Raw genomic sequence first — 12,921 nt, forward strand, 5'->3', positions numbered from 1 at the left:
ATAACAATTGCTTAAGTTAAAAGAATTATTACTATTATTATTGTTATCATAATTATCATAATTGTCATTATACAATTATCATAATGCAAAATGAAAACGAAAACCAAAGGAAATCGTATATATGAAGTTCAAATGTAATAGTTAAAATGAAATATTTCAAAAATTAAAACACCATGTTATAAATTCCATACGTCTAGGGCTTTTATATGAGATTACCTTATTCATCAACGCTCAACGCCGAAATATTGAAAGCAAATGATGTATTAGAATCGAAACAGTTGAAGAACCGAGTTTGTTGTAAATTAAGTGAGTACACTTCGAGGACTGATAGACAATCAGCAAAGGTATTGACACAAAATGTACGTTTGTGGTTTCGAAATAACTTTTGGCTGCCGACAAACCCAAGCTGGAAACCTTCATCCTCAGAAGAATTACTTTTTTTATTGTTATTGCTTTCGCAATTTTTACACTGCATGTTGTTACAGAATTTTATTACTTAATTTTCATAGGTCTCTGTACGATTTCTTATTTTCAGGAATAAACGTTTGTTGATTTACTCTAGTATTTTTCAGGTTTGGATATTACTGTTTGCGTTTTTTGAAGTTGTCATTTTCGATTTTCGCTATAAATTTTTTAACCTTTTCGCAAGAAAGTTAATCAGGAGAACAAATGCAATTCTTTGTCGGCAGATACAGCAAATGTTGGTTGTAAAAACATAAAGGCTTTATAGTGCATGTCTTCTATTATATATATAAACCTACGAACTACTCCGGACCTTTATCATGAAATTCGATACTTGGCATTAAATGACAATGACTAGGTGTCGTCTAACTTTATAATAGATTACAAAAGCCTCATTTTTCAAAACCGGTTGGAATTTAGGTCCTCGATGCACTTAAACTTCGTACTTATTTTGTCATTTGTTTTTATTTGTGCGTCACTAATCATACTTTTGTAGATGTTATACGCGCGTATGGCGTACGAAATTTTTATACAGGTATCAATGATGTTTATTTTGAGTGAAATATATTGAAATTAAACATATACACAGTTAAACATGATTGTGAGGTAATAAGCTGAGAAGAATTTAATAGCATTGACAAGAACAGTTGCAGTGAGTCAGTGGTTTGCATTTGTAAGTTTCTAATGTGCAAACATTGGTATAATAGACTTATGATTATGAACACCAAACATAACATTAGTACAGATATTGAGCAAAAAAAATAGAAGTCTGTTCATACAGAAATAACCGGATTTAATCGGTACAGGCCTTTTTTTCAAATCTTAAAATATTTTGTGAACTGGTGCTTCATTTAGTATGCACCTTTATATCATGTGTTCGATGGTCAGACACTGGGACAACAATCACAAATTACCTGCATTTTACATACGATACTATAAATATTACTAGTGCATCAACATATTTATTTAATGTTTCTATCTGATAATATGTTGTGCTTAGCGTTTAAGTGTATGCAGATCATATTTCCTTTTAACGTCGTAAATGTTTATTTTGTCATTATTTTCCAGCTTTTGTTCTGTGTATATTTTGTTACGTTTATTTTCTAAAGATGATTTCGAATCAACTGAATTTGAGCTGGTTGTATAATATAACTTATTATGAACGCCATGACACCAGAAAGAACTTGATATATAATCAATTATGTTCATATACATCATGATACTCCATAAAGAGAACACAAAAAATGTGGTAGGTATTTTTTCCTTTGTTTGGACATAATAACACTACATGATCACTGAATATTAACTAGTCTAGTTGATGTAAACTTAGATGCAGCGTATATGTGATACAGATATTATCATACACAATTTGATATTTTTAACAGCATTTCATCACAAAACAATTGTATCTTATATATTATATGAAACATTTTTATAAAAGTAAATTTCTTGTTTATTCTGCTTACATTTTAGAGCAAACTACTATAAATTTTAGAAATAATTCGATTTTTAACGATTTGTTAAAAAAAATATACTCCAAAAATGTAAATAACACTTTGATAATTTGTTTGTGTTTGAAGTGTCTAATTAGATAAAACAATCGAAACATGTAAAAATATAACCAAAAGGACCATGTGAAAAATATAATCCACATCTATCTAGGGTCAACTTTGTCTAAGTTGAAATTACTTAATAACTCCTAAATTCATAAATGCTTGTGGGAGTTGAATTTGAATTACTTTATAATTCGTCAATTAAAAAAACGAAACATTTAAGATAGGAATGATGTAAATCCTGTTAGTACCTACACAATGACTACTAAGTTGGTGACACCCTCGGAACTATAAGACCACCACAAGATGATAATGTTTTAAGCAATAACCATTTATTGTTTTTGAGACACGGCGGGACATGTGAAACAAAGCCCCCCCCCCCTTCTCCCCACTCTGTTTTTTTTTTTTACAAATATCACTGAAAGAAAATTTTGAATCGAACCAAAAAGTATATAGATCTTTAGATTAATATAACAAAGAAGTGTGTACAGTTTTAAGCAATAATCATAAATTGTTTTTGAGATACGGCACGACATATAAAAATACCTCCTCTTTTTTTACAAAATACTCAATAACTCAAAAATGAAATTTTGAAAATTTTTGATATGCAGTTGAAAGAGATGGAGCGCTACAGAACATGATTTTACACCAGTTCAAGAGAAGCAGAGAATTTAAAAGAAACAGAGAGATCTTCAATCTACACTGTTATCGTCACAGAAGAAAAAGCAAGAACAAAAAGGTAAGTCAACTAGAATGATAGAGGAAATGAGAAAATTTTGGAGAGAAAAAAAACAATTGCATGATCGGTTAACAAAAACAGAAAATTTCGGTCTAAGTCTGATAAAAAAAATCATGGAAATTGTTGATAGTAATTAAGTTAATAAGGAAGATCTATCAGGTGTAATAGTCCTGTTCACATCTATGTGTAAATAGTTTAAAAGTAGTACTTAGTTGTTGGGATGAATTAGTTCTCTATTAAGTCTACTATATGGTAGATGTATTTCTGCTTTGTATCGATCTGGTGAGTTGCAACGTATGCTCTTTTCAACTGATTTTTATAGTTTGTTCTTAAATTAAACATTGTACTGTTACACCACTTTACCTGGTTAAGAGGAGGATAAACGCATTCAAACAGTTTGCCCCGCCACGTTTTGTATATGTCTGTCCCAGGTCAGAAGTCTTGTAATTGCGTGGTTGTCTTCTGTTGCTATATAAATAAAGGCAACAGTAGTATACCGCTGTTCAAAACTCATAAATCCATGGACAAAAAACAAAATCGGGGTAACAAACTAAAACCGAGGGAAACGCATTAAATATATATCATACTTGTTCATAATTTTGAAAATAAATCAGGCCGTCAGTTTTATCGTTTGAATTGTTTCAGATTTGTCATTGAAAGGCTTTTTATAACTTAATATGCAGTATGGGTTTTATCATAGTTGAAGGCTGTAATGTGACCAATAGTTGTTAATTTCTGTATTTTATTTTTGCCTCTTGTGAAGGGATGTCTCATTGGCAAAAACCAAAAAGTTTTTAGTTTCTGTTTACAGAATTTAACTAAACAAGAGAATATCTATATTAAAAAGATACAAACAAGGTTAGAACTAAACAAATCTTCAGTTTTTGCAAATATGTTATAATTTTAATTCCAAAAAATTAAAAAAGAGTGGCGAAACGAGATATACCAAGTATTTGTTGGATAACTGGAACACATTGATCTTTTGAAATAATGAACAGGAACCCATCAAATAACTCTTCGGCAAAAGAGAGCGTCATATTGGTCAATACAATGTCATCTGAAAGTTGAATAATGGCTGGAACTGATATTGCTAGCTTAATCAAGGATTTATATAGTAAAATATCACATCTTACATATTAAATCCATGGTGTAATAATCCGAGATTACGTTTTACATCATGAAAGGTTAGATATTCAAACATATCAATAAAAGTATTTTATAATAGTATCTAGAAACACATCTATTTCCAAACAACAAGTGTCAATCTTGTATCAAACACACATTATACAAAATGAATATCTATGCTAATGTATTTATACATTTTACATACCTTTTTAATATGTTCACGTGTATCCCTTGTCGGTATTACAAAGCTACGAGAAGTGCAAACCTAACGAGTCTACACGAAATATGAGATCTTTTAAAATCATATCAAATTATTAGACGACTGGATAATGTTTATTAACCATGCAAATCAAAAGCTATATTTAGGAAAGGAGTAGGGGGTAAAATGGCCTAAAGTGGCTCCAGATTTACAAGATAATAAAAATTCTAACAGAGCATATTTTCTCCATAAATTATTAGAATACAAGTCAATGATTAAAAGATACTGATTTTGTCTAACAAAAAAATTGCTTATAATTGGGAAAATAAGCAAAAATACTGAAATTTGGATGGTTTTTCTAAATTTTTACCACCGCACCATGCTTGCACCAATTACATACATATGAAACTATGGATAAAAAATCTTTTTGGTGCAAGGTTTGTGCTATAGTTTTTTTTTTTATTTTCCTAGCCAAGCGGATCAATAAAAGACTAAAATTTGCCATCCAAATTGGACATATTCATCTGACAAAGTTAAGTTCCTTATATCATTTCCATTAGAATATCTACGTAAACTTGAGAAAAAAAATCTGAAAGCAATGACATATTGTAAGGGTTTAATAACAACTTTTAGGACATTTTTATTTTTATTTTTATTTTTTGAAGTTTTAGATAGACATACAATGTAAATAAATTTATCCCAATTCAGGAGCCTCTGGCCGTTGTTAGTTTTGCGATTCGGGCATCCATGTACTTAAGACACATTCTTGTTTTCAACTATTTTGACATAAATATTATAAATATTGTCATTACAGGGGCGAATCCAGCCATTTTTCAAAAAGGAAGTCCCAACCCAGAGTAATAGGGGGGTCCACCTATATGCTTCCAAGCTTCCATTCAAACACATATATCGTCCCAAAAAAGGGGTGTTCCTAACGATAATATATATATGTGAAGGGGGTTGATGTACTTCAATACTAAATTGATAAAGGGTGCTGCTGTTTTGTAACCTCATCCTATTTTAGATTTTTTAAATATAGAAGTGTCCCCTCCTCCATACTTGAAATATAAGTACTGTAATGGAAATACACCGATATTTTTAAACACCCTTATAATGCATGTGTCTGTATCTATTATTTTAGATAATTAATATAAAGATTTGTTAGCGCCAAATAGGTGTTCTTTCTATGTCGTTATATTATTCTTCTTGTCGCTGATAAGAGAGACCCCACCCAGCATTGCATGCACAATCTGTTTATATCAGCATTTTTTGTTTTGTTTTGTTTGTTGATGTTTCAATATTGCTTTTACTTGGAGTGTGTTACTTTTTACAATTTGCATCTTAAATTGCCTTTCTGTTGCAACCTATTTAAAATTAAATCTTGTAATTAGAAAACAAATTGCCGTTGCCAAGGTCACATATGTGTTGCTAGGGAAAATCAACAGTGAATTTGGTAAAAATATGCATTTAATTATGTTATATCTAAATAGTGAACAAGTGTAAAGTCCACTACATGCTAAACGAGTTTTATTTAAAATATAGATAAGCTGTATATTAGTCTCTGCCATTATATTGGTTGCTAGGCAACAAAATTAACGAGTTAGACACAAAATGCAATTATTTCAAGAAGATCGTTGGTATAGAGTTACAAAAGAGGAACGAAAGATACCAAAGGGACAGTCAAACTCATAAATATAAAACAAACTGACAACGCCATGGCTAAAAATGCAAAAGACAAACAGAAAAACAATAGTACAAATGACACAACATAGAAAACTAAAGAATAAACAACACGAACTCCACCTAATACTAGGGGTGATCTCAGGTGCTCCGGAAGGGTAAGCAGATTCTGCTCCACATGTGGCACCCGTCGTGTTGCTTATGTGATAACAAATCCGGTAAATAGTCTTATTCGGTAGGTCACATTCATGAAAAGGAAGGGGATTGTATTTACGACGTAAGGCACATATTCGATATCATTTATGAAACGGTTATTCCATAACGGTCAACCAACTCGTGATGGCCTCCGTAAAATTTACGAAGGGATGAATTCAATTTCACCATTTGGAACTCTTGGAACCTCTATCAAGAAAATCATAATTTTAACTTGAACTTGAGGGTCGGGCTTAAAATAGCCCTTATTGCCCCTCGTCTTTATGTGTTGAACATAGATGTGATAAATTGAGTTCATTTATACATTTTAATGATTGTTGCAACTTCTTATTTTAACAATTCAGTATGTAGCCTTCAAGGACATTTGATTGAAATACGTTTCCAGTGGTCTGACTCACGCCGTCTAAAATATTCCCTTCTGGCTATGTCCTACCGTTGGGCCACTGCATATTTTTTTTTCATTTTTTTCAGCATTTTACAAAATTCATGGGTCATGGGTCGTATATGTACTGCCTTATAAATAAATTTTGGTCCGTTTCTTCTAGTATAGCAACTTTGTTGAACATATTCAGCTGGAACACAATGATCGTTTGAGAAAATAAACAGGAATCAACCAAACAACTTGATCGACCCTCTTTGGCAAAACAAAAATTCCTCTTGGTCAATACCAAGTATAACTATGACCATAACTGATATTATTAGTGTAATAAAGGATTCATATATTAAGGTATCTTATTATATATATATATGTAGGACTTAAATCTATGGTGGGATCGAAATATAGGGCAGATTCCTTATCTATGGCTACTATGACGTCATGCCATTCCAATTATATGGAAGATTTTTTTAACCCTAATCTATGGCGGATTTGTGTTTGTGCAAACGTAGAATAAGGCAGTAAATATACGACCCATAACCCATAAACAAGTGGACTTCTCATTACTCGTTTTGATATAGATTAGAACGTTGGTTTTCCCGGTTGAATGGTTTTACACTAGTAATATTTAGGTCTCTTTATAGCTTGATGGTAACTGTGAGCCAAAGCTCTGTGGTGAAGGCCGTACCTTGACTTATAATGGTTTACTTTTATAAATTTTGACTTGATTGATGAAGAGTTGTTGCATTGGCCCTCATACCACATCTTCCTATATCTATGTACGACAACGGGATCATGTTTATAAACATTCGTGAAATAAGCATTCCAACCAGAACATTTAAAAATGATGATTTTTTTAGAGCTTTATACAGAGTGATAGATTAAAATGATGCACCCGGTAAAAATAAAACTTTTTTTAATCTGTGCATGATACCTGTTAAGTCCGTTCATTAAACCAACTAGTAAGTCCCTTATCAATCAAGAAGGCAGGTTTTTACCAAAAAAAATTAAAAAATGAACAGTTTGAATTTTAACATATTGTTATTTCATTGTTAATACTTTTTGTTTACTTGATGACAATATGAATCAAACTTGTACCTGGTAATTTGATCTTTCTGCCGCATGTGGAGCAGGATCTGCTTACCCTTCCGGAGCACCTGAAATCACCCCTAGTTTTTGGTGGGGTTCGTGTTGTTTATTCTTTAGTTTTCTATGTTGTGTCTTTTTCATTTTTAGCCATGGCGTTGTCAGTTTGTTTTAGATTCATGAGTTTGACTGTCCCTTTGGTATCTTTCGTCCCTCTTTTAACTTACCCCCCTCCTTTTATGAACTTGGCCAGCCGTAAAATATCTATTTTAAATCCTTTTATAAACCGTCCGGTACTAAAAACAGCGGTGTCCTTATTCAGCACATTTTGTTCCTCTTTCGGATTAAAGGTCAAATCTTTCTTTACACAATCCGCAAATTGGGAAATACCTTTATTTGGAAGAAATATATTGGTTCCGCCATCGTAATCAGCTGTGACGTTGTAATATTGACGGTTGTAACGTCACATTTGCCATAGATTAGGAATCTGCCACAGATTTGGAACCCGCCATAGATTTGAGTCCTACATATATATTAAATCCTTGGTGCAATAATCACAGATGATATTGTTGATTACTCGAAAATCATCTTAGTATTTTTTAAGATCTGTGTATAAAAAATGTGATAATCAATGTACAATAATTAAACGAAAAACCAATATGTAACACAGAAACAAACGACAACCACCTAATTACAGGCTCCGGATTTGGGACAGTCACATACAAGCAGAATGTGTTCGACGTTAAACATGTAAGTATGTCTGGATATGGTTTTGCAGTGCAATTTCGTCATTAGATATTTTGGCATATATTCTCCGAAGTACTGAAAGACAGTTACAAAAACCAGGAGTAAACAAAGACTCGTAAAACCAAAAGAAATTTACATCAACTATTATAAATAATAAATAAGAAATAACAAGAAATCCACTAAAACCGGGAGTGAAATCAGGTGCTGCGGAAGGGTAAGCATTTCGAACATCTATATATGTGAGGGGGGGATGATGTACTGCAATACTAAATTGATAAAGGGTGCTGCTGTTTTGTAACCTCATTCTGTTTTAGTTTTTTGAAATATAGAAGTGTCCCCTCCTCCATACTTGAAACATCAGTACTGTATTGGAAATACACCGATATTTCTATGTTGTGTCATGTGTACTATTGTTTTTCTGTTTGTCTTTTTTCATTTTTAGCCATGGCGTTGTCAGTTTGTATTATATTTATGAGTTTGACTGTCCTATTTTAAATCCTTTTATAAACCGTCCGGTACTAAAAACAGCGGTGTCCTTATTCAGCACATTTTGTTCCTCTTTCGGATTAAAGGTCAAATCTTTCTTTACACAATCCGCAAATTGGGAAATATCTTCATCTGGAAGAAATATATTGGTTCCGCCATCGTAATCAGCTGTAACGATGTAATATTGACGGTTGTAACGTCACATTTGCCATAGATTAGGAATCTGCCACAGATTTGAAAACCGCCATAGATTTGAGTCCTACATATATATTAAATCCATGGTGCAATAATCACAGATAATATTGTTGATTACTCGAAAATCAACTTAGTATTTTTTAAGGTCTGTGTATAAAAAATGTGATAATCAATGTACAATAATTAAACGAAAAACCAATATGTAACACAGAAACAAACGACAACCACCTAATTACAGGCTCCGGATTTGGGACAGTCACATACAAGCAGAATGTGTTCGAGGTTAAACATGTAAGCATGGGTGGATATGGTTTTGCAGTGCAATTTCGTCATTAGATATTTTGGCATATATTCTCCGAAGTACTGAAAGACAGTTACAAAAACCAGGAGTAAACAAAGACTCGTAAAACCAAAAGAAATTAACATCAACTGTTATAAATAATAAATAAGAAATAACAAGAAATCCACTAAAACCGGGAGTGAAATCAGGTGCTGCGGAAGGGTAAGCATTTCCTGCACCGTATACGGCACCCGTCGTGTTATTTCTTTATTCAGTCCGGTAATGATGGAATATTACAATGACTGAAGAAGACCATCGAATATCATTTCAGACACACTTTTGTAATAATTTCCAATCAGATCATGATGACGACCGTAAAATTTCTAGAGTGATGACCTTAATTTGATTGATTCATAGCCATGTCTTAGCAACTTTTGAGAGATCAAAATTCCTCGTTCAACAAAATCAACGTACTTTGAGCTAGCTCTTGAGTAACGTATCAATTGAGACACATAGACTCCATATGCTGCTGCCGCAGCGATGTTGCTACACAGAAATGGAAAGTTGACTATTGAAAAATTTAAATCATCGCGTTTGCCATAATTCTTTATATTCAACCTACCATCAATAGTTATTTCGAGAAAAAGGTCTAAATAGGAATCAGATTTATCTGTGTCTGAGTATCTTTAATTTCAAGTTCATTGGATATATTATTATGAAATATGTCATTTGTTGTTACTCCCCCTTCCCCTAAAAAAATAGGCGAATAAAGATTAATTAACTTAATCTTTGAAATGAATGTCAAAAAGTTAAAATAAAGATTAATAGGTTAAAAAAATAAGATTAGATAATTATGTGGTGTTAAACCATTAAGAAAATAAGGAAAATTAAACATGCCAAAGAAGTTTGTTTGGTAACACCTTAAAATACAAGTCTCGTCAGAGATTAGAAAAGACTTGTCAGTTACTTATGGACAAGAAAATACACTATTTAGCCCTTGAGTATGATATTGAAAAGTTCACGAGATGTCTTATAAAGTATATTACAAGGTGCACAGAATGGTCAACCCAATAAAATTCTAAACCAATAGCCTGTTCATCGGTACTGGCATTAAATTCCGAATATTATTTTTATGAAATTTGTGTCATAACATTGTATGAAAAGTAGTTTAAAGTAGGAATAGTTTCTCTGCCGATCATAATTTTAATTACCTGTCAGGGGTTGCCTTTACCTTTGGTTAGTTTTATGGTGTTTTGAATATTTTTGTACCTAAACATCACCATAAAGGTCAGGAATATGACAGGTGTTGTCTATTCGTTTGATGTGTTTTATAATTTTTTGCCATTTGATTAGGGGCTTTCCGTTTTGAATTCTCCTAGGAGTTCAGTATTTGGTTATTTTACTTTTTGCATAAAAGTTGGTACCATTAATTTTATTTCACATTCCATGAAGTATTAAGAAGGGAAAATAAAAAAATCAAAACGGAAAATCCTTAATGGCAAATCAATAAAACAAAGGAACAAAGTGGGTTTTACTATTCTTTAACGCCTTTCCTCTTGATAAATACAACTTTGAATATTTTCATTTGCTCTTAAGATTGATAATTGAATAGAAATGTTCATGTATTTCTTCATCCTCAAACTACTTCCCTGTGTATTGTTATGCTTTTGAAAACCTCCCATGGTCGAACTTTCTTACGATACTGATAGAGAATGAAGATGTTTATCTCTTTCATATTCATTTGATAAAATTTACTGTTTGCAATAGCATGAATTGTTCTAAATAATAAGGATGTTCTTATCCCAAGCATAAAAACAACGCCGTATTTGGCACAACTTTTTTCAACTTTTGATCTTCAGTGCTGTACAACTTTGTACTTTTTTCACTTTCGATCTTTTATATCTGGACGTCACTGGTGAGTCTTTTGTGGACGAGGCGCGTTTTTGGCGTATTGAATTTTAAACCTGATGCTTTTTGTTATCTATTAATCATGTGTTTCTTTGTCTAATATGTTCTCCTATTCATTTGTATTGTAATCCTGTAATAATATGTTGTCATTTCATTGTTATATTTAACTTTGCCATTGAAGTGCGAGGTTTGTCATGCCACAAAACCAGGTTCAGCCTACCATTTTTATTCCCCTTTAAAAATGTCCTGTACCAAGTCAGGAAAATGGCCATTGTTATATTATTGTTCGTTTCTGTGTGTGTTGCTTTTTAACTTTGTGTCGTTTGTTTTCTCTTATTTTTTAGATATTAAGATAAGACGTGGCACGGTACTTGTCTATCTCAAATTCATGTATTTGTTAAATTTGTTATTCTGGTGGTATTTTGTCTGATGTTTGGTCCGTTTCTGTGTATGTTGCGTTTCGGTGTTGTGTCGTTGTTCTCCTCTTATATTTAATGCGTTTCCCTGCGTTTTAATTTGTTACCCCGATTTTGTTTTTTGTCCATGGATTTATGAGTTTTGAACAGCGGTATACTACTATTGCCTTTATTTTTCTTGATGAACCAGGGGGAAACATTTGATGAATCAAAAATGGGTGATGGAAGATGCATTAAATCCACAAAAATAAATACTTCACCATGAAGAGGAGTTTTGAAGTAAAAAAAGAAATTCAAACGTTTGAATTCAAGTGGTTAGTGTAGTGAACCTGCATAAGACAACTACACACAATATGATGTCTAGAAAGACATGGTATCCTTTTATTATGTTCTTCGTCTTTAAACTCATAAGGAAGAAATCGTGTCTATTGACCTAGAAGGAATTTGATTCTCATCCAACATACTAGGCTTATAATTTTGAAAGCAATACCCATGTTGCGTCTACAAAAGACTCGTCAGTGGTGCTCGAATAAAATAATTCAATTGGTAAGATAAAGTTAACTGATGCAGTGAAAATGAAAATTTACCTAGGAGATTACCTGCCATTAAATAAAAGACCACTGGTTCAAAGAAAGGTTATTGATAAGATAATAGAAGAAATGTTTGAGGCTTACAACAGTTTAATATTATGACTCACATAATTGATATTTGTATACTATCTGTCCACCGTTTATGATAACAGTTGTCGCTTAACCTGGTAGCTTTGAAAACGATTTACATCACTGGGTCAATCCCACTACTGGTGGACGTTTCGTCAACGAAAGGGGTGTTGACATGTATATAAACTCTTCTATAATTTTACTGTTTGCAAAAGTATGAGCAATTCCAAATACTAAGTATTTTCAATTTTGGGTCCTCAATACTCAACTTTATACTTGTTAGGCCCTAACTATTTTTATCTGAGCGTCAATGATAAGTCTCATGTAGACAAATCGCGACTGTTGCGTATCAAAGTATATACCAAGTACCTTTGATAACTGTTTAGGCACATTGTTTTGTATTTTTTGTAATTCATAATGTGTCGATATTTTTTCCCTTTTGCTCCTTCATATATCTTTTAAACACTTTTGTCCTTATCCAAATGCGGAGTACTTAGAATATCTTTTTCATTTTATTTTGGAAAATTGATTGGTTTAGCATTTCCTTGAACTCATCATTTCTTACGACATTCACTTATGAAAAAAGATTATCTGTAAATAGTAAAAGAGCCCCATTCTTAGCATTGCTATTACCACTGTACCGATAACTCTGGTGTTGGACTGTATATCCCAGAGTGTTCCGGTCCAGTATAGCAAGTACTAAAGGTATATGCGGATAATGTTTTATCTAAATATGCTAGCTAGATGTTACCAAATTTCGAAATCATTTTAGTTCAGGGTTTTATCTCCATAGCACA

At 32.4% G+C, this 12,921-nt stretch overlaps 1 protein-coding gene across 3 annotated transcripts in view; it reads right to left on the reverse strand.

The window, feature by feature from the left end:
- LOC134706820 (uncharacterized) overlaps nucleotides 1-4,221 on the reverse strand; it is a 28,241-nt gene extending 24,020 nt beyond the window's left edge. For 2 of the 3 annotated variants that reach the window (XM_063566119.1, XM_063566118.1), the window contains exons 1-2: nucleotides 4,085-4,221; nucleotides 3,118-3,222 (exon numbers count right to left, since the gene is read on the reverse strand). The gene's annotated coding sequence lies outside the window, so the exon portion shown is untranslated. The remainder of the gene's footprint in view (nucleotides 1-3,117; nucleotides 3,223-4,084) is intronic. The other variant, XM_063566120.1, reaches the window with a different exon arrangement.
- Between the last annotated feature and the right edge of the window lie 8,700 nt (nucleotides 4,222-12,921).

Source organism: Mytilus trossulus, chromosome 2 (genome assembly GCF_036588685.1).
Source record: "Mytilus trossulus isolate FHL-02 chromosome 2, PNRI_Mtr1.1.1.hap1, whole genome shotgun sequence".
NCBI classification, from domain to species: domain Eukaryota; kingdom Metazoa; phylum Mollusca; class Bivalvia; order Mytilida; family Mytilidae; genus Mytilus; species Mytilus trossulus.